Source organism: Cibotium barometz, chromosome 42 (assembly GCF_041138505.1).
Source record: "Cibotium barometz isolate CiBa-2024 chromosome 42, ASM4113850v1, whole genome shotgun sequence".
Classification (NCBI taxonomy): Eukaryota; Viridiplantae; Streptophyta; class Polypodiopsida; order Cyatheales; family Cibotiaceae; genus Cibotium; species Cibotium barometz.
In genome coordinates, this window is record NC_141087.1 from 17445641 (window position 1) to 17466947 (window position 21307).

Below are 21307 nucleotides of genomic sequence, written 5' to 3' on the forward strand. Positions count from 1 at the left end.
TTTTCCAAATTTTTCTACTTAATTTTGTCTTAAAAATTAACTCTAATTGATTTAAAGTAATCTATACTAATCAAAATTCACTTACAAAAGAGAAAACATTGTAAAAAGTTTAATTCCAATAGTCTTCACTTAACTAGGATAAAGAAGGGTTGATTCTAAGAAGAGAGAGGGGAAAAACCTTTCGATCAAGGCATAACATCCATTTATCACTTCAAACAATCATAAACATTAGAAAAACATAAAATCAATTAGAAAAATACAAGAAGCTCTACTTACATAATTTCTTGGAGCTTTCCTTTGGCTTGATGGTTTGAGGGTTCAACTCTTGTTTATAACAAGAGTGGCCACCAATCTTTGGAAGAGGGAAATGTCAAAAACTAGTGAATTATTAATAAATTCACAGTTCTTGGCTTGGGAGGAGCAGAGTAACAGTGCATAAAACACTATTAAGTTTCAACAAAGGGGAGGGCTTTTATTTATAGGAAAAAGTGAGCCTCTAACCAAGCAAACTGATTCTAGAATTTTCCAGATCAGTTTGGTCAATTTTGGACCATTTTTAGGTCAGTTTTGCTCACTTTTTGGATCTAGTTGAAATAGGAGAGAGGAGAGATGAAAATATCTCATTATTTGGGAGTTTAAAACTCATTCAAGCATGTGAAATAGGTGCCCTCTTCAGGAGGGGAATTCCCCCATGCGCAGAGGTGTCAAAAATGCATCATTTCACCTAAATATCTCTCTTTTTTAACTATTAACCTTGTCCTTAGTCAACTCTTCATCTTATGTGAGTATTTACTCATTTTTGGGAGATTTTTCTTTTATTTCTTCATTTATCTCCTCCCTACATTTGGATGAATCTTATTGGTCCATAGGAACCTTAATTTAAAATTTTGAAAAAATCTTCACCCCCAGGATAATAAAGGCTTCAATAGCTCAAATGCCAACAAGATAAAAACTATTGTAATAGAACCTTCACAACCAATTTCCAAAAAGATATGAATCCCAAAGAGAAACCCTATCACACAAGACATGGTGATTGATGGTGAAGCCTCTACATCGCTAAAGGTTACAAAACCATTGATGGCTATCCAAGCTCCAATCCCATTGTTCTCCCTAGATGAGTTACCCACTATGCAAGTGTCAACTCCATTTCTCCTCAATATTGGGGAAACGATTAGCTCCATCCGGTCTTATGAGATCCCTTTACCATTTAAAGATGGAAGTTGACCTACCACCACAACAAAAACCAAAGAGCACTCCTAGCCAACAAACATTGATGGAGAAAAGTTGGAAGGGATGGTTGCAAAAAACCTACAATACCTTCCGTGAAGTCAAGGTATGATAGAAAGAAGGAAGGGGAGACTTATGCTAATATAATTACCTTTTCCCTCCACGTTTTTCTCCCTGACAAAGTTTATGTCCATATCAAGAGGGAGCCTGTTGGAAAAAAGCTAACCAAAATGACAATCTAGCTTGACCCAATAGTGTACAACAATATAGCAACTATACACATACTAAAAAATGACTAACCATATAAATTAAAAAATAACAAATGATGAGAAGAAGCACATATCAAATAGAAGAGATAAATACGATTCTGTTGTGACTACACACGCCATGAGCATGGAATTTTCATGGACGGACACAAGTCACCCTATCCTAGACCTGGATTACCAGGAATGGAACTATCAAGGATAGCTAAGTATTCCATCTTTCCAGGACCCACTCACGCTATTTTTGTGCACCACTAGGGGGAAGATGTTGTAGAGCCACCTTTTAGGCATTGCATGTTGTATGCAGCGTCCCACTTATGTTGGTATCGGAGAACTTATTTTAGATGCTATGGGAGAGGACTATTGTAGTCCATGGTAGGAGAGACACCGCAGTGACATGATCACGAGAGTGTTTGTTACCTAATGAGAGGACCCCTCAATCAATCTTGTTGACATATTCTGATGATGGAATCTACATCATAAAGGGAGGCATGTTAACCCTCATGAGACACCTCTCCAGCATTATTGTATATTAAAGTGTGCGATTACCACTTGTCTCATCTATGAAAGGTGTGCCACGAGATTAATAATGGATATTGTATTCTTAGATTAGGTTTTTGCATAATCCTAGGCAGTGGTGGATAGCCATGGACCTATTTTTTAAGTATGGCCATCCAAGGTGTGAAGGCTATGGACAAAGATAAGGGTCATTGTGTATACTCACCATTCATTCTTTTATGCTAATTCAAGAGAGTGCTCTTCTTCTCTATACTTTTATGTTATTGCTTTATTGCTTTCCTCTTGCAATGTTTGAGCTCTTGTGTGTTTGCTTGCATGTGTGTGAGAGAGTGAGTGTGTGATTGAGTGAGAGAGGAGGGTCAAGCTTCCATTGGAGTGCGGTGGGCAATGTTAGAGCAGAGCTTGGAGTGTGGTTGTGCGGTGGCAACAAGCTCTCATACAAGAATCCAAGCACAAGAAATTAATGAGGTGAGTGACACATCTTGTTTATGCAATTTTAAGCTAGGTTATGGTAGATTAACCTCTCAGTTTTAAGTATTTATGCTCTAGAGTGCAGTGAGGCAAGGCCCCATGACATTGGCTAGTTCCTACGCTCTTTATATGGTGCAAGGGCTTCCCACATCCACTTTGGTTTACTAAAGTTATGCGTAGTTATAGCACTAGCTCATATAGTGGGGTTTACACTATGGATCAAACCTTGTATGTTTTATAGTAGGAGAGTATATCCCTTATAATATGTTTTCTTATCTTTATGTTATGGTTAGGAGAGTACTTTCCCTTATAGTATGTACTCTTATCTTTATATTATGTTTAGGAGAGAAGAGAATAGAATAAAATTTAGCCACCTATCACTCTTGTGTGTTTCTATACTCTTTTATGTGATTGTTTTCTTGCCAAGGAGCTTAAGATCAACCTATTCCTTCTAGTCTTTTCATGGTATTAGAGTGCCAGTTCAAGCAAAGAGCTTAAGAGAGGCAAGAAAAAGGCTTACCCTCAGAAAGAAAAAGGCTCACCCTAAGGCTCTCCCTCTCAGGAAGCGATACATGGGTAAGGGTAACTCCATCTCTTTCCCTTGGATTTGGAAGAGAATATCTATAGGTAACTGCTAGTCAAGAGAACAATAGGCAGGCATAGCAGGTAAACTGTCATATTTTGAGCTGCCATTCATGGTGAAGCAGAGGATAATTTTATCGTATGGGACATTGTGGACTATAGCGTTTTCAATATTTTATTGTGTGGGACATTAGACTGTAGTTTTTTCAAAATTTTATTATGTGGGACAATGGACTATAGTGTTTTCTAAAAATTATTGTGCGGGAAATCGGACTATAGTGTTTTTAAAATTTTATTGTGTGGAACATTGAACTGTAGTGTTTTAAAAATTTGGCTTTGAGGCCTCTTTAGAAGAGAAAGAGTCTAAATTTTATTACAAGAAAGAAGTCTCAGTTTCAGCCCCGTAAGGTTGAATTTCCTCAAATCTTTGAGAGGAAGTGTTCTTGAGCTAATTACAGCAATGAGATTCTTAAGAGAGGACCCAAGGATGCTCAATGGCTAAGATACATTGAAGCCACTGAAATTCATGAGGAACTCTCCAAGAATTCGGTAAAAGAGCTAAGCCAAGTAATGTTACAAACACCTAAACTCATAAGATCAGAGAGAAGGAAACAAAATAAAGCATTGGCTGAATAAACAAGAATAGAAAAGAGCTTTGGCAGGAAGGGAGGAGAATGAGGAGGAGTCGTTTAGCAAAAAGAGCTCTGGCTAAATGTGAAAAAAGAGCTTTGGCACAAGAAGGGAGGATAATGAGGAGGAGCCAAACTTGCGAAAGGCTCCAAGTCATTTCAAAACCTTCTATGTCGATGAAAGCAAGGTGGTGCATCTACGGGCAAAGCGTCGAAGGGTGAACAAACATGGATATGATGGACCCGCAAAGTTAAAAGAGGTAGATCTTACAAAGCTTGGTGAAGATCCCAAACATATGTTCATTGCCATGGACCTAACCATGTAGGAGGAAGAGGCATTGATTACTCTATCAAAAGAGTTCAATGACTACCTTTATTGGAGCTATAAAAACATGAAGGGAGTGCCACCAGAAGTGGTGCAACACACCATCCCTATCATAGAAGGTTCAAGGCTAGTCAAGCAGTGTCCTTACCAAATGAATCTAAAATACTCAGCAATTCTAAGGAGGAAATTGACAAAATCATTCGCTTTGGATGTGTGTAGCACAAACCTAATTAAGGTTTGGCACACCCCACAATCTCCCTATGGCTAACAAAGATCCAATTAACTCTCCCAATGGAGGCTAAATTCTAAAATTTCCCCCCTCTTTCATAGCCATGGAAAATTCCTTAAATGCTTGGGTAGGCTTAATTAATGGTGTTTTAGGGCATGGATAGTTTCACTTGAGATTGAAGATGACTAGGGAATGGCTACTAACCCTTTGATCAAGTGTTTCTTGAATCTACATCATGAAAGTTTTCTCAAGTGTTGCCCATAACTTTTTTTGAATGCAAGGAAAATGGAAGAAAATAGGATGCATATAGCTAGATAAGTGTGGGGTAATGCTTTAAGAAATCTCTTTAAGCTTAAAATTAGATTATGATTAGCCTCAATCTTTGAGTAGATTATATAATGTCTATAGATAAGGAGAGTAACTATGATAAAGGTCCATGTTATTTCTTCAAAGTATTTTTTGTGTAGATGCCCATGAATATTATCTAATGCTTGGATGTGTGTCTCATTTTCTCAAGAATGAATTTTGGGTAGCAGATTCATGTGTTTAAGTCATCTTAGGAATTATATAAGCTTTTCATATATTTGATAGCAATGACAATTATTTGACATAACTTAAAGAGAATGTTTAAAGTGAAGAAAGTATTAATCTTATAACTATTGTGAATAAAGTAGGCTTATGAACAAAGTGTTGGGCTTGTTTAAGATAATGATGTAATAATCTAGGGTAAAAAATAAGGAGCATATTCTATGGTCAAAGTAGAAATGGGTCGACTAATCTTTCTTTGATAGAAGGTAGAGTCTATATGAAACTTTGGTGAATGTTTGAAAATTTTCAAGATATATGCTCACTTTTAGTGTAAATTTGGTGATTTTTCCTCTAAAATGTATCCAAAATGCTACCTTAGGCTAGTATATTAAAAAGTTCACCATTTTTTTGGGTCCAAAATAGCCGAGGACTTTTGTCTGACCCTTGAAATTTAGCCTTTGGGGTAAATTTTGCCCCTAATATATTCCTTGTAATAATCTTACATTAGTAATAAATAAAGAAACCTTAGTATGTATAAGTGAAATGTTGATCATGCATTGGTGAATGAAGCATTGACTTAGTAAAAGATAATATGTATAAGAGAGTATGCATTGATGTTGCAAGTGTAATGTGTATAAATAGCTTGGTATTGACCCAGGACTACATAATTTCTACCAGATTCCGAAGCCCTGTTTGGTCCATCTTCTCCTTTAGCTTGGTGTCATTCACTGACTGCATGCATTGGGGTGAATGATTCTGAAAATAAACCTTCTTGTTGTCCACCGTCTCAGTGTGATTGAGGATGGTGCCCTAGAATTAGTCCACGAGTGGTCCTAGATAGTTGGGCTTTTGGTAAGCCAGCTTTGCACCATTTCTTAGGGGTTTTGTCATCTCATCTCGAGGAAAGTGGTGACCCCGAGTCTTCATACAATGGGTTGGAGGGAACATGTTTTCCTACCATGATACTGAAATAGAGAAATGAAGCAGAGAATATTTTATTAGTCTACTGACTAGTAGGAGCAACCTGTTTCCTTGTTAGAGTTTAAATGTTAGAATGTTATGTTAGTACATAACTATGAGGGTAGTGGGAAATGAATTGCAGCTCTCTAGATTTATAGTCATGGTTGTGATTCAACAGACTACAAAATCACGGCCGGACAATCTTCATGTTTTTATACTCTTTTAGCAGTGAATCATTGGAGAAGGATCAAGGGTTAATAATTGGAATTGTGCATGAAGAAGGAATTTTTGTGATTGTGTACTCATAGTTGGTGTCATGATTATGTAGAGTTGACGTGGTAATCACAATCCTGATTGGTGACATGGCAGCATGATAAGTGATGTGGAAATCACATGCCATGGTTATTTCATGGAGGACTATAGAATCATGATAATGCTACAATGTGATTCTCCATTGTGTAGCCAGTAGAGGCAAGCAACTAAGTGGCTATCCTTTGATTAGTTATTTGTATTAAGGAAGATAGAGCCATGATTGGACAAACGTGATACAGTGTGATTCTCCATTGTGTAGCCAATAGAGGCAAGCAAATAAGTGGGTATCCTTTAATTAGTTATTCGTATTGAGGAAGATAGAGCCGTGATTGATTAGATGTGAGTGAATGATGTGCCGTGATTGGTAACATGGCAGCCACGAGGTATTATTCAAGAGGCATGATTAGTGACATGGCACCGTGATTGTTGATGATGTGGCAATCACAAGGCATGATTCAAGACATGGCACTGTGATTGGTGATCTTTCACTCACATGGCATGATTCCATAGATTGCAAAATCATGATAGGAAATATATTTTATTCATTGTGAAGGAGAGCCATTTCCACTGCAAATGTCACATAGATGTGATAGTTTTAGTTTTCAACATAGTACATAGATCGTGATTATGCAATCATGTTAGTTAGGTCCGTGATTATGCATACTGCATAATCACAAGTTTTGGCAAACCACAGGTCTTGAGATGTGAGGGGGGATGGGAGGAGTGTTAAGAGATGTCAGGATAGGTAGTGGATGTGCGTCCATGAAAGGAGATGCTTTTAAATAGAAGAAAGAAAAAGAAGATTGTGTGAGCTTAACCTACATAACTTACCCAACTAAATCTACCAAAAAGATGTAAAAATAAGATTTTGCAAGTTTAACCTACCCTACTTACCCAGCTTTTACCAACATAGTTTAGGAATCAATTAAGAGCAATAAGAAAAGGACTAGGGATCATGACATCCTACCTATTTGCGGATGTGCTCATGGAGGCAAAATGCAAATGCAGCAAGTAGGCGTACATGATTACGAGTGGATTGACGGTTGAAAATAAAGCAAACAAATGAAAATAAAGCAAAAAAATGAAAATAAAGAAATAACACACCTATTTATAGCCAGGGGAATCATGGGAGGCTGGAAGTTTACTGCATGTGACACATGGCACCATATCATTAGTCTTAGAATGTAGGCCGTGATCAAGCCAACGGTTGGCATGATCACATCAACAATGGCTCTATGACCTCAACTATGAATCGTGGTGCCAATCACGTCAGATGAGAAGCATATAAATCATGTAAATCCAACTTTACTAGTCACACAACACATTATGAGGGGTAAAAATAGACTAGTTTTGGGAAATTCTTTGTGGCATGATTATGTAGGTATCAAATGTTAGGGTCCAAATTGGATCATGATGCATTGTGGGAGTGATTTTGGGATTCCAAGATGAATTTGGGAAAATGTTATGTGACATGATTTTGGGGGTCAGAAATCATGGCCGTGATTCTGCATAGTTTAGAATCTGATAAGGTCATACATGAGGTGTGTTCTAGAGGGTTTATTAGTAATGTTAGAATTGTTCATCATTGTTGTTGCATTACACCATCCATTTGATCCACGAGAAGGTAGGATCGATACGATCATGGGTCACGCATGGCTTGGATTTCCATTTGATCTAGGCATCATTATCATTAGCCTCACCATTGATGACACTCTACTGTTCTTTCCATTTGATCCAAGCAGGCATCGTGGACATGTTTTTTTTGATTGCGGATACACCTAGGCCGTGAGCACATTTTTGGCTTTTGTATATAGCCTCTTGTATATGTTTTGTGCACGACCACCCTTCAATGTTGAGGACAAAATCATTATATGAGGGGATGGTTTGTAATGAAGTAGATTTGGTGGCACATGCACATGAGGGATCGGGCCTAGGCACTTGGGCTTAGGGTCATTCGTATGTGTACCTTTGGGGGCCTTGGGCTATATGATACATAGGGATCATGGACATCGTACAACCTTTTGATCATTTTGATTATTACTTTTCTTGGAGCTCTTATGCCCAAGCTTCCATGGCGGACTTATCCCTCTTGAGATGTTAGAATGGTGACTCACACCCATGTTGTCACTCCATGCCTTGAGTGGCAACCCTAGTTTCTTGCATTTCTCCCCAGCTTTTTCATTGGATTCTTCTTCACCTACAAGATAGGGTTTTAAAGCCTTGTTTCTATAGAAATAATATTTTTCTTCATGGTTGGGTTTCCCATAGAACTTACAAGACTTCTTTTTTGCCACTTGTGGTAGGATTATGGATTAGTTACACTTTTTTTCCCTTACGGGGCTTTTAGTTAGAAGATTTTATAGCTTCTTTAGTTGGTTCCTTCTTATTCTTTTGTTACATTCATGATTAATGTGATGGTGGTTTATCTTGCCCCCTTACACATTCAATTTTATCACCGAGACAAGTCCTCAATTGGAGTTGTTGGTAGTAGTTTCTCACAAGGAGAAATCTGAGGATTACCAAAAGGTGAGCAACAAAAAAGCTAGCGAGCCCCAAAAAGTGAGTGAAGAAAACCAAGTGAGAACCTCTCATAAAATAATTTGGAAGCCATAATGTTATTAGGCTATTAGAATTGTGCACTAAAAATAACCACTATGAACAAGCAAGAACTCCTCACAATTTAATTTAAAACCCATATTTTATTTAGCCCATCAATATTGTGCACTTAAAATTATCATGATATCAATCAAGAACATGAAAATCCATAATACATTTGTGATACACAAAAGGAAATAGAAATACTTAACATCCAAGGAAGACTGATCTAGCTAAACCACACAAGGAAACTACATTCAAAGCAATTCACTTGTCTAAACACAAAAAAGATACATATGATATAGCTACTGAAGCACAGTGCATAAGGTAGCATTCTGCAAGTCACATATATGGCACTACGTCATATCCATTTCTTGGAAGAAATACCTATGATAATTCCAACTTTGATAGAGGTGTGTGGTGGATGAATTGATGTACCACTTCATCTAGTCCCAAGACGTTAATAAACACATAGTACTTGTGTTTTCATGCCATGTAAGCTAATTTACCTACATCCCACTACGTGAAGTCCTCACAAGAGTATTAAGGGAACTCATAGATGGTGAGACTGAATAAGTTGACCCTTGCAAAGTAGAACCTTCTATTTTCAAGAAAAACATCTCTCGTACCACATCTGCCATTGTTGTCTTTTCTCTATTCATTCTCCTACTTTCTTTAATATGTCTCTTTGTACTTTAGTAACTATTTCCCCCTCAGCAATCTTACATGTCACAGGAGCATCACTCAGTGGTTCCAAAATTAAACTATCCATCTTCCATGCATGCAAGAGACATCATTGTTACAAAAACAAATGTACTAAGGAACTATACCATGTGTATATTGCATCCTCCCTTTGAAACACGATGGTGGGACCAGAGTTACACTCTTGCCAATCTTGATTATAAGCTATACACATCTACTCCCCATGGTTTCAAGAAAGACAAAAAATTCACTTCATTTTTAGATTAAGTACTTTGTATGGCCCTTTTTGTTTTGGGTGAACCACACTCTCCTTTTACACCTGCTCTTTGTTCTGTACATTTTGTTGTCTACTACCCCCCGAATGGTCCACTTAACAGTTATTGTTAAGTACTCTAGTCTATGGCTATTCGTGGGTAGTATTACTCTTAGATCTACATTACCTCTCTTCCTCTTAACACTTATCTCCTCTACCTGTAGCAGCTTAAACATCTCTAGGGATTGCATACTAGCCTCTGCCATTTTACTACATGTGTTAGGTCAATCAACTTCTTATCTCACAGGCATCACCCATCCCCTAACATAAATATTTCTTGTCGCAACTCTAATGTTGGCCTAGTGCCAGCCATGAAAGCCTTGTAATGGGCACTTTGCAACATAGCCATAGCTAAATGTGCACTACAGGCCTCATAAAGGGCAATATACTTGTAATGTTCGTGTGCTGCCTCCATGCTAGAGTGTTTTGTCTTTGACAAATTTATTGTTAGGACAAAGTCCACATTTTCATGTTCCAAACATTGCTCCCCATTGAGGCACCCTTACATCCCTCCAATTGAACCAAGCCATAAGCCATGCGAGCTCGCCATCCTTAACATGCTTTGAGGACTAGAACTGCATTAGGGCTTCTTTACACTTGTCTACCTCAACTTTGAACCTTGCATCCTTCCACTTCTTTCATAAGAATTTCTACTCCTCAAGGTATGGAGCCTTCACACATCTTTTTGCATGCATAACCATGTTCATCTCCCAATGAAATTAACATGTTCTTTATTATTAGGGCCCCTATTATAGACCGTCATGGTGACTACTAACCAATTGGCTTAAGCTGCGTCTACCATAAAGCCTCTAAACTATGGTACATAAAATCCATTTTTAGTCACAACTTCATTCAATATTCTCCAAAAGGGAACCTGTACTTGACGATCCTCCACTTTAGACTCAAGTTACAATTGTCAACAACTCCCTGATATGGGGATCATATACATGTGCCCCCATTGTATTCCAACCTTTGACTCGATGAACATGGTCAAAGTGGATCCATTGTTCTTCCAATAACCTGTCCACTCTCATTCTATTCACTCTATCCACACCTGAGCCTGGGCCCACAATTGCCATTTTAAATATGTGGGTCATGCTATTATCTTTCAGGCTAACCACCAGGAAACAAAACACTATGGAAGTATGGGTACATGCACTTTATTTTCAATGCCAAGATTGCATCTAGGCTGGCATCAGAATTCTCCATGTCTCTTCTAGAAATTTTCACAGACTTATCCTATGGGATAGTGGTGTAATACTATCCACAACACCTCATGCAGCTTGGCCTCATCAAGATCCTGGAAATCATTCCCATCCTTAGCCAAGCAGCATGTCCATGACTAGATCTTTCTTGACTGCTGCCACCTCAATATTCTTGCAAGATGCATATGGATTCAACTGAGCATGGAGCTTCACCATATTGTCTACTTGTTAGACCAACTTTAATTGGATGATCATGTGTACCAACATGAATAGAACATCTAGTGGTGTATTCCCTATCAAGTGGAATGTAGTAATATATATATATATGAATCATAGGCCTTCCCACACTCTGGCAGTAATCCACAATGCTTACATTTTAATGTCCCATTCTCCTTATATAAAAGTCCAATTAAGGGTGGTCTCATTTGACACTCATTGACCGTGCATGTCCTCTCTATGTAGAAAACAATCCACATTGTAACACCTCAAGTAACAATGCTTACATTTTAATGTCCCATTCTCCTCATATAAAGATCTAATTAAGGGTGGCCTCCTCATTGACCGTGCCTATCCTCTCTATTATATAAGGACAATCCACATTGTAACATCTCAAGTAAACATAGCACCTACTCATTCTCACAACATCAGGGAAGGTATCTTGAGAGTTAGTACTATACTCAGCTTAGACATGTCCAATCATTTTTCTGATCCATACCAAGCATGCTACTACTAGTAGGTGCAAGTTGGCAATTCAAATATGACATAACCATTATAGTTCACAGGCAGCTCATCCACCTCTTGTACTTCCTTAGCACTCAAATATGCAACATGAACTAAGCTAGATAATGGAAGGCCCTTAGCACTCAAATATGCAACATGAACTAAGCTAGATAATGGAAGGCCCTTAATGAGAGTTAACACACTTATCTGTGTGCTAGGATCTTTGCTACATGCATCCACCTCTTGTACTTCCTTAGCACTCAAATATGCAACATGAACTAAGCTAGATAATGGAAGGCCCTTAATGAGAGTTAACACACTTATCTGTGTGCTAGGATCTTTGCTACATGCATTGCTTTCTTCAATAAAATATGGTAAAAATTATGTTGCCTACCATCCAACTTGAAACCCGTGACTTCATCTTTTAGTTGTATCATTGGCATTTCCACACTGACACTTAGGACCACCGGGGCCCTTTTTCCCTCACTATAGGAGGTTTTTTTCCTCTGTGCATACGTACACCCTCTTATCTACTCATTTTGGGGTGTGTACTTGTCGTTTTTGTGTCTAGCACACATTTGTTCATTCTAATCTTGTGAGTTTGTGTTCTCTTAAGCTTATCTATCTTGTGTGTGTGCATGGTTGCAATCCTAATCCTAATTCCAACAATTGGTATTAGAGCTTGACACTTGATCTAGTAGTCTGCCTCCCTCCTCACTCACGACCCTGTTTTTCTACCTCCCTCCTCACTCACGACCCTGTTTTTCTGTCTCCAATTGAGATACCCTCTTAGGAGAAGAAGGTATATACTAGAGGGGTTTGTATACAAAGTATACAAAATTTTGGGATCCATAGCACGATATTCGGGCACATTTTGGGAACTGCAAGGTTTCTGTAGACATTCTAGAGGGGAGTCATTTTTGGATTGGTTCTGCTCAATTTTGGGTATTTGGGCTGTGCAGTGTGGCGGCAAAGATTTGGTGTGCACCAGCATCTATAATGTCTTCAATAACATCGACCATCATACTTTTGCCACAGTAACACTCTATTCTCTACTCTGTGTTATTTTTCATACACTTTGTAGGTGATTTAGCCAGCTATCTGGGGTTGCATTCAGTGAATACTGAGTACTTGCAGTGTGTTGAAACTTGAAAGATTTTGAATTTGGTAGACAATCTGGCTGACAGGAGTGATGTATTCAACATGTTGTCCGTTGAGTAAAAAATTGATGGGACTAACTACCCATTGTGGTCCTATATGATGAGGCATGTACTGGTTGCTAAAGGCCTTTGGAATGTGGTCAGTGGTAGTGAAACTCATCCTGTTTCACAACTACCAGTGCAACCAGGTGTTGCAGGTACATCTGAAGTAGAATCTAATATAGATGTGGCTCCTCCATATGCACCACCAGTACCTCCCACTGATGCTAGAAAAAATGCATAGGCACATGCATTGCTTGCACTTTTTGTGAAGTGAAGCATTATTCCTCATATTCAGTCATGGAAGACTTCAAAACAAGCATAGGATGCACTTGTTGCATTATACCAAAGTGCACAATGAAGCACGTGTTGCATATCTACAAACAATTGGAGTCTAAGCACATGAATGAGGGAGACTCAATGGACAGCTTCTTGACCAAGATCAAAGATTTTAAGGAGCTGCTCACTAGTGTGGATGAGATATATCCTGATAGTACATTGGTGGCCATAATTCTCAATGCATTGCTGGATTCTTATCAGAGTTTTGCCTCTACCCTTAGACTCATGATGAAGGGAAATCCAAATGCCCTTACATTTGATGAGCTAGTTTCAGTACGCAGTGTAGGCAAAACAGATCTGTTGTGCGAGTTGGTGACCAAGCTTTTTTTGCCAGTCAGAAAGGCAAATGTAAACTTTCTTTGCATGGTGGATATAAGCCAAAATCAGAATCCTCAGGTAAGGATGCAGAGAAAGAAGGTGATAAGTCTAAAAAGAAGGGCAAGTGTCACTATTGCACGAAACTAGGGCACTACATAAATCAGTGCAAAAAAAGGCTAGAGAAGGAGAAAAAGAAAGAATCAGGCATGGTTGTGGTGGGCTGATGCATCTGCAAAGTGCAAAGAAGAAGGAATCTACAAGTTTTGCTCAAGATGATTGGGCATGGACTGTATATTGTAGTTATGACCCTTCTGTTCATGATGTATGCATGTCAGGTAGAATCGGATGCTTGGTACTTTGATAGTGGTGCTAGTAAGAACATTACTTCACAAAAAAAATTTATTCTCATCTCTGGAATCTGTCCCAAGTGTAGGAACCATCACATGTGCAAATGGTTCCTTATACCCTGTCAAAGGAGTGGGTAGAGTTATGCTCACTGTTGCAAATGGGGGTGCATTTACTCTTTCTAAAGTTTTGTATGTGCCAAGCATTAAAAAGAACTTGGTATTAGTTTCAGCCTTAGCCTTGTCAGGCTTGATGGTGAAATTTGTGGACGATAAATATACAATTCATGATAGAAATGATGGTTATTCTATCATTATGTCAGGTACCTTGTTTCATGGCCTATACAAAATGGATGTATATGAGAAGCTGTAGCATGATGATTGCTCAGTCTCTACGACTCGTGCTATGCGTGATGCATAATTATGGCATGCACAATTTGGCTATTTGAATTATGACAATTTGTTACATCTTCAAAGGCATGATATGGTGTTTGAGTTGCCAACTCTTGAGACCCCTGCTAGACATGTATGTGAGGGGTGTATTCTTGGTAAAATGCATTAGGCATCATTTCCAAAGGATGGATTTTTGAGAGCTATTAAGAAATTACAGCTTATACATAGTGATGTATGTGGTCCTATGAGTTGCCAACTCTTGAGACCCCTGCTAGACATGTATGTGAGGGGTGTATTCTTGGTAAAATGCATTAGGCATCATTTCCAAAGGATGGATTTTTGAGAGCTGTTAAGAAATTACAGCTTATACATAGTGATGTATGTGGTCCTATGAGGACACCATCTGTTGGGGGATATCTCTACTTTGTCACTTCTTGTATTTATGATTACTCAAAATATAGCTAGGTATATCCATTAAAGTAAAAGTCATAGGTTTTTATGTGCTTTAGGCACTTTGTATCCATGGCTAAAAATGCATGTGAATGTAAAGTTAGCACCCATTGTTCAGATCGAGTATATGTCCAAGGAATTTCATGCATATATGGCTAAAAAAGGCATAAGGCATCAATGTACAGTGCCATACACATCTCAGTAAAAATGGTGTGGCCGAGAAGAAGAACAAGTCTCTCATGGAGATGGCATGATGTATGGTGAAAGACTAAGATTTACCTCATGGTTTTTGGTTAGAGACAACTATGTGCGTAAACTATGTGTTGAACAAATGCCCTACCAAGGCCTTGTAGTCTAAAACTCCTTATGAAGCTTGGCATGGCAAGAAGCCTTCTGTGGCTCATTTGCATGTTTTTGGTTGTCTTGCTTATGCTCTTGTGCCTGAGCAACAATGTAGTAAGCTTGATGATAAGGCAGTTAAATGCATATTGATACAACTCAAAATGCAAGGGATATAGACTCTACAATCTGGCCTCAAAGCAGATTTTGGTAAGTAGAGATGTTATTTTTGTCGAAAAATCAGTTCAACCCATGCTTTCATGCAAAAAACAACACCCTGTATGCTACAGGACATGTTTGATTTGCTCCTACCTTTGTTTAATGGAGGGCAACCATATGTAAAGTAATTGAATGCTCAACCAAGTGCTGAAATTTAGCCTTTGTAGGTGCAAAATCAGCATTTTGATGAGGTAATTATTGAGGATGTAGTGTATGAGGAGAGAGAAACCATAGAAGAATCTAGGCATATGCCCAAATGGCTTGTGCAGACATTGAGGGATAGCAAGTTGGCAGCTCCTTTACGTAGCAAAACTCGTGTAGGTCGTCATCATGCAGATTATTCTCATGTGGACCATATTCTCATTTCTAATTTATGTAATGAGGAGGAACCTGTTTCCTTTGAGGAAGCACAGGATGATGATCATTGTATGCATGCTATGCTGCAGGATGAGTATAACTCTATACTCAAGAATGACACCTGGTATTTGACAGATCTACCTCGTGGTGGTGGCAAGAAGGCCATTGGTACTAAGTGGGTTTACAAGTTAAAACACAAGGCAGATGGTAGCATTGATCGATACAAGGCCAAACTTGTTGCAAAGGGCATGCCCAGCAAAAGGGCATTGATTATGATGAGATCTTTGCACCCACATCTCGTAAGACTACCATTAGGTGTCTCATTGCTTTGCCAGCACATCATGGGTGGAATGTAAATCAAATGGACATTAAGATTGCATTCTTGAATAGTGATTTATATGAGGAGGTGTATGTATTGTAGCCTCTTGGTTTTGCCGTGAAAGGAGAAGAGTCTAAAGTTTTCTGTGAAAGGAGAAGAGTCTAAAGTTTGCAGTTGAAAAGGCTCTTTATGGCATTAAGCAAGCTCCTAGAGCATGGTATGAGAAGATTCATGCATACTTGGTTGCAAATTATTTTTGCAATAGTCCATTACAGAGTACCCTCTATGTGACCCGATATAGATCAGATTTCAGCCTTTAAGGCTGATTTGTAGTCATCATTCGAGATGTCAGATTTGGGGCCCTTGCATTACTATTTGGGGATTTAGTTTATGCAATGCAATGATGGCATTGTTATGCTAAGGTCTAAATATTTAAAGAAGCTATTGAAGAGGTTTAATCTTGAAGACTGTAAACCTATGGCTACACCTATGGAGATAGGTACTCGACTTAGTCTTCAAGATGCAGGAGACTCTTTTGATGCTAGTTTGTACATCAGCAGGCTATTGGATCCCTTCTTTTGGCTTAGACGTCTTATGGTTGATTTGGGTGTTGGACAGACGTAGCACTACAATTTTCACTAACATAGCCTGAGCGCATGAGCAGTTGTGAGGAACCTAGTGTTTCATGATCACACTAAGCACATTGAGGTGCATTACCACTATGTCAGGGAAAGAATCTTTGTAGCAGAGATCAGCTTGGTCTATGTGCCTACACATGAGAACATGGTAGATTTATTCACAAAGACTCTTCCTCATGAAAAGTTTAAAGCTTTTCATAAAGCTTTGGGCTTACTGCCTTGTCAGGATTGATCGGCCATACCCTGTACATGTTCACATCATCACTCTAGGGGGTTTTGTAGCATTACATGGTAGTGATGTGTGTGAACACACTTAGGACCGTCGGGGCACTTTTTCCCTGACTAGGAGTTCCCCCCCTCCCCCGTGCGTATACATGTACACCCTCTTATCTACTCATTTTGGGGTGTGTACGTATCTTTTATATCTGGCACACATTTGTTCATTCCTAATCTAGTGAGTTTGTGTGTTGTCAAACTTCTCTATCTTGTGTGTGTGCATTGTTGCAACCTTAACCCTAATTCCAACAATCATAATTTTTGTACCCTGATGTATCTCAATAGCATCAGCATCTACAATTCTAAAACGATCCTTTAGCTCTTCGAGGCCAATATCACACAAAGCTGTGTCCAATCTAATAGAAAGAGTGCTGGAGTAGCCATATTTTTTGTGCACTGTGCATGGTATGGTGGTCTCCTAAATTTGTGTAATAGAAGAAAAACAAAAAGCTAATTTAGTGTGCTTTTGTATGTGAGTAGTGGTTGTTCTCGTGGTAATTTCAAGTTGTGAAATATGGACTTGGTGTATAGAGGTGGTTAAAGTTATGCGATAGAGGTGATGTACTAGAGTTGGTTAAAGTTATGATATAGAGGTGATGTACACGAGGTGATTAAAGTTGATTTGTACCAGACTCAAAATATTCAACATTTTTTTTTGTCAAATCTAGTATATAGGGGTGGTTGGACAATGAATTCCAAATCTCTTACTTGTGCCATTTTTCAAAAAATAATTTCTTATTTTTGAAAACACTTTTTCACTTTCTTCTCCAACCACTACAAAAAGTACTAGTAATTTTTTTAAAATATCAGTTTTAAAACTAGCAAGAGAGAGCAACTCCAAAGTTTGAATTTATACCATGCAATATTATAAACTATATAATTAATAAATAATATATTATTATAAAATAATAATGATCAATAAATAATCTCAAATGTATTATTATATAAATAATATATTATACCAAGCAATATTATATATGACCTCTTGTTTTTCACAAATTTAATTTTTTTTATGGACCTTAAAAATTTGATCATGAAACTTTTATTTCAGCTTCATCGAAACATCAATTTGTTACAAACAATTAAACTTTTATTTTTTTTGAGAAAAAAATTATGTTGTGAACAAAACTTAAACTTAAACAAAACAAAACTTTTTAGAAAACTTAAACAAAATAGAACATAAACTTAAACCTAAAAAAAACAAAATTTACACAGAAGAGAAGTAGGGCACCACATTTTGAGAAGCACAGTGACACAACTCACTACGTCTTGATGAGTAGGGCAACACAAGGCACTCTGAAATAAGGTATTGTTCTCTCTCTTTCTCTCTCTCTCTCTCAACATTTAGGCACCAAAAAGCACCACGTATTAATATGCGGTGCTCTCAACCCCACAAAGCTGCACGTATTGATATGCTTGGTCGCAATCCCCACAAAGCTATCTGTTGTCATGAGATATTGAATGAGTCTCAAGTGATGGTTCACAAGAAAACAAGAGAGCCATTTGACCTTCACAAGAGGGATGTGTCATGAGTTGGGTTTAGGACTGGTGGGAGCAAAGGTTTTGAGAAACAAGGCACTAGATCTGAGGTCTAGCTACAAAAGGTTTTGAGAAGTAAGGCACCATATCTCAGGGCTAGCTACAAAATAAGGTACAGTTCTCTCTCTCTCTCTCTCTCTCTCTCTCTCTCTCTCTCTCTCTCTCTCTCTCTCTCTCTCTTTCTCTCTCTCTCTCTCTCTCTCTCTCTCTCTCAACATTTGGGCACCAAAAAGCATCACATATTGATACACGGTGCTCTCAATCTTGTGTTCTGTCTTAAATATGGCAAGAGGATGGTGATGTCATGTGAATGGTGTTGGTGATTTGTGAGTTTTTGGTATTGCAAAAATAAAAAATCCTTGTCCTATTAATCATGCAGTAGGTGCTCATTCTATTGTAATGGAGTCCATCTTCTATTTGTCGTTTACTATCTCATGAGGTGTTCCCATAGATTCCCTTGTGTTGTATGATACCACATGCTGTGGTACGAGGTTTGTGCAGTGACATGGCCTCATTAAAAAGGGCATTAAAAAGGGATTTCTAGTATGAGGGCTACCTTATAGAAAAGGGATTTCTAGTATGAGGGCTACCTTATAGAAAAGGGCTCATTTGTGGTGTCTACATGAAAATATGATGCAGAGGAAAGCCAGGTAACTCCATTAATAATAGCATCTTGGTCACTATTATGGAGAGTTTCCCTTACGTTTCTCCATGATAATTTGTTAAGTAACATATTACATGGGCGTATAGAATAAGGAATTCGAAGGTTCATATCATATGAGAGGTATATGGATGCATGAAATTAGGATAATAAGGCCAATTAACTTTAGAATAATAAAGACCTTTTGGAGGCACAACAAAACGAGCCAAGCACATAAAATAAAAGACTCTTTAAGAACAATGTTTAGATAAAAGAGGATTTTTACCTAGTGTGGGGACACCACTTTGAAAGAGACAAGAGGATTCACTTAGATACTACCCCAGCTCGCGAGATGAGGACATCTCGAATCTTTTAAGTGGGGGAGATTGTAACGTCCCTCCCAAGCCATATATATATGTGTCTCTTTTAATATAGATTTCAATAAGAAAAGAGAGTGTAATTAGAAAGAGTGAGACAATAAGGCTAGAAACATTAAAAAAGTGTTAGAATAAAAATATTAGCTTCAAAAATCCTAAAAGAAATAAGAACATAAGAATAGTTCTATTAAGAGATAAGTATCCCCAAAAATAGAATTTCGATTTTAGGTGATAAGAGGTCATATTTAGAGTACTTTTACACATTTAGAGTCCATGCATACTAAAAATGTGAAAAAACAACGCGTTTCTAAAGATGATGCGTTTGCGGCTATATACAGACGTTTTTGCCTATTCTGCCCGCGTTGGCTTGTAGACTAGATGCCTTCCCGTTCTTTTGACTGGTTACATGACTATATTCTGAGTTTTTATCAGAGAGTTATGGCCGTAACAGTTTGCTGTTTCTGTCAGGGTCTCTACATAGAGAAAACTGTGAGAAGACAGCAAGTAGCCTCAAGGTAATCCTAGAGTTTGAGATGCATATATCCCTTCATTCTTATCTAATATCTCAGAAAAGAAGCTTAGATTGCTATAGTCTTTCGGAGGAAGAGACCAAAACTCCATAGCTTTTCTTTAGAGAAAGAATAGTATGCCGTAGCCCTGTAAGAGAAGGCTATTTTGCCACCATAGATCTTAGAAAGAGAGAAGAGTCACAGTATGAGTAAGAGGAGATAAAGCTTGGAGATGATTGGATGATTTCAATCGTAAGAGAAGGTATTAGAAGACTCTATGTTCTAAAGCTCTTGTTAACGAGCAAAGGCAACGATAAACGAGCAAAGGCAACGATAAATTTCTATAAGGTATATACATTTTTTATTTTTCAATTATATATCATTCTTAGGGGTTGAGGTATGGCCCTGGCTTCTCTATTGATTGTACAGTGATCTATTTGATTGATTTACCATTTAAAGTTTGTATTCTTTTAAACAACAGCATATGCCTTAATAAAGAATGTCTTATCGCAATCTCAAGTTGAAATGCTAAAATCTGTGTGAGAAAAGGATTGTTTTCTTAAGAAAGTAACATGGATTGTAGTCCTATGGTTTAGTGAGTAAATGGATTATTATCTTGGTTAAATTAAGGTACAGGTACAACTTCTCCCTGCCTTGACGCTGCCCCGTTCTTGTGCTTGTATAGCCAGACGGCGGAGACGTTAGTAAGGCCCGGAGTTGGCCCATGGTATCCCTCATACCATTGGGAGAATGAGGTTTGCCGATTGAGGCAAGTGATTGTGATGATGCTGCCTAGTTTTGAGGGCCCAGGCTAGTGCGGTGAATTAGCTCACCCTAGTGCGCAGACATCCCTCTGAGGGGCGGGAGGATCGAGCGATGGAGCTTGAGAGGGCGACAGGCCGGCTTGAGTCCTCGCCAGCGGTCGACGATGAGGTGTATGGTCCCGTAGGGTTTTGCCCAGCATGTGAAGGCTGGAAGGCCGAATTCTAGATCATCGGCGGTATAAAGGAAAAGAATAAGAGAGCCACTTTGGCTTGTATGAAATTGATTCATGTCTAACTTTGTTTTTATAAATCTTGTCTTTGGTATGATTGTATTGTAGAAAAAGGCTGTTTTAACAAACCTTGTGAAAAGGGTCTTAATTAAGGAACATGTTTGTTTATGTCAAACAGTGTGATAGGATTAATTAGACAACAAATTGACGCGTGAGTAGGGTGGAAAGTGGGAGGATGGAATGCCCCGACGGCACCATCCTACGGATGGGTGGACCCGATTAGTCGGGTAGCTTTTCAACATATTAAGTGAAAGCCCTACGTTAGATAAATAGGTTCTCGGGTAATTCTATTCGAAAAGACTAGGTCAACGGCTGTGCCTTGCATAAGATGAGGAAAAAAGCGTTGCCTCTAGAAATCAAGTCTTGTAGTTGCCCAATTTATGATCAATTGCCCTATGGGTGATTTGATGTTTAGAA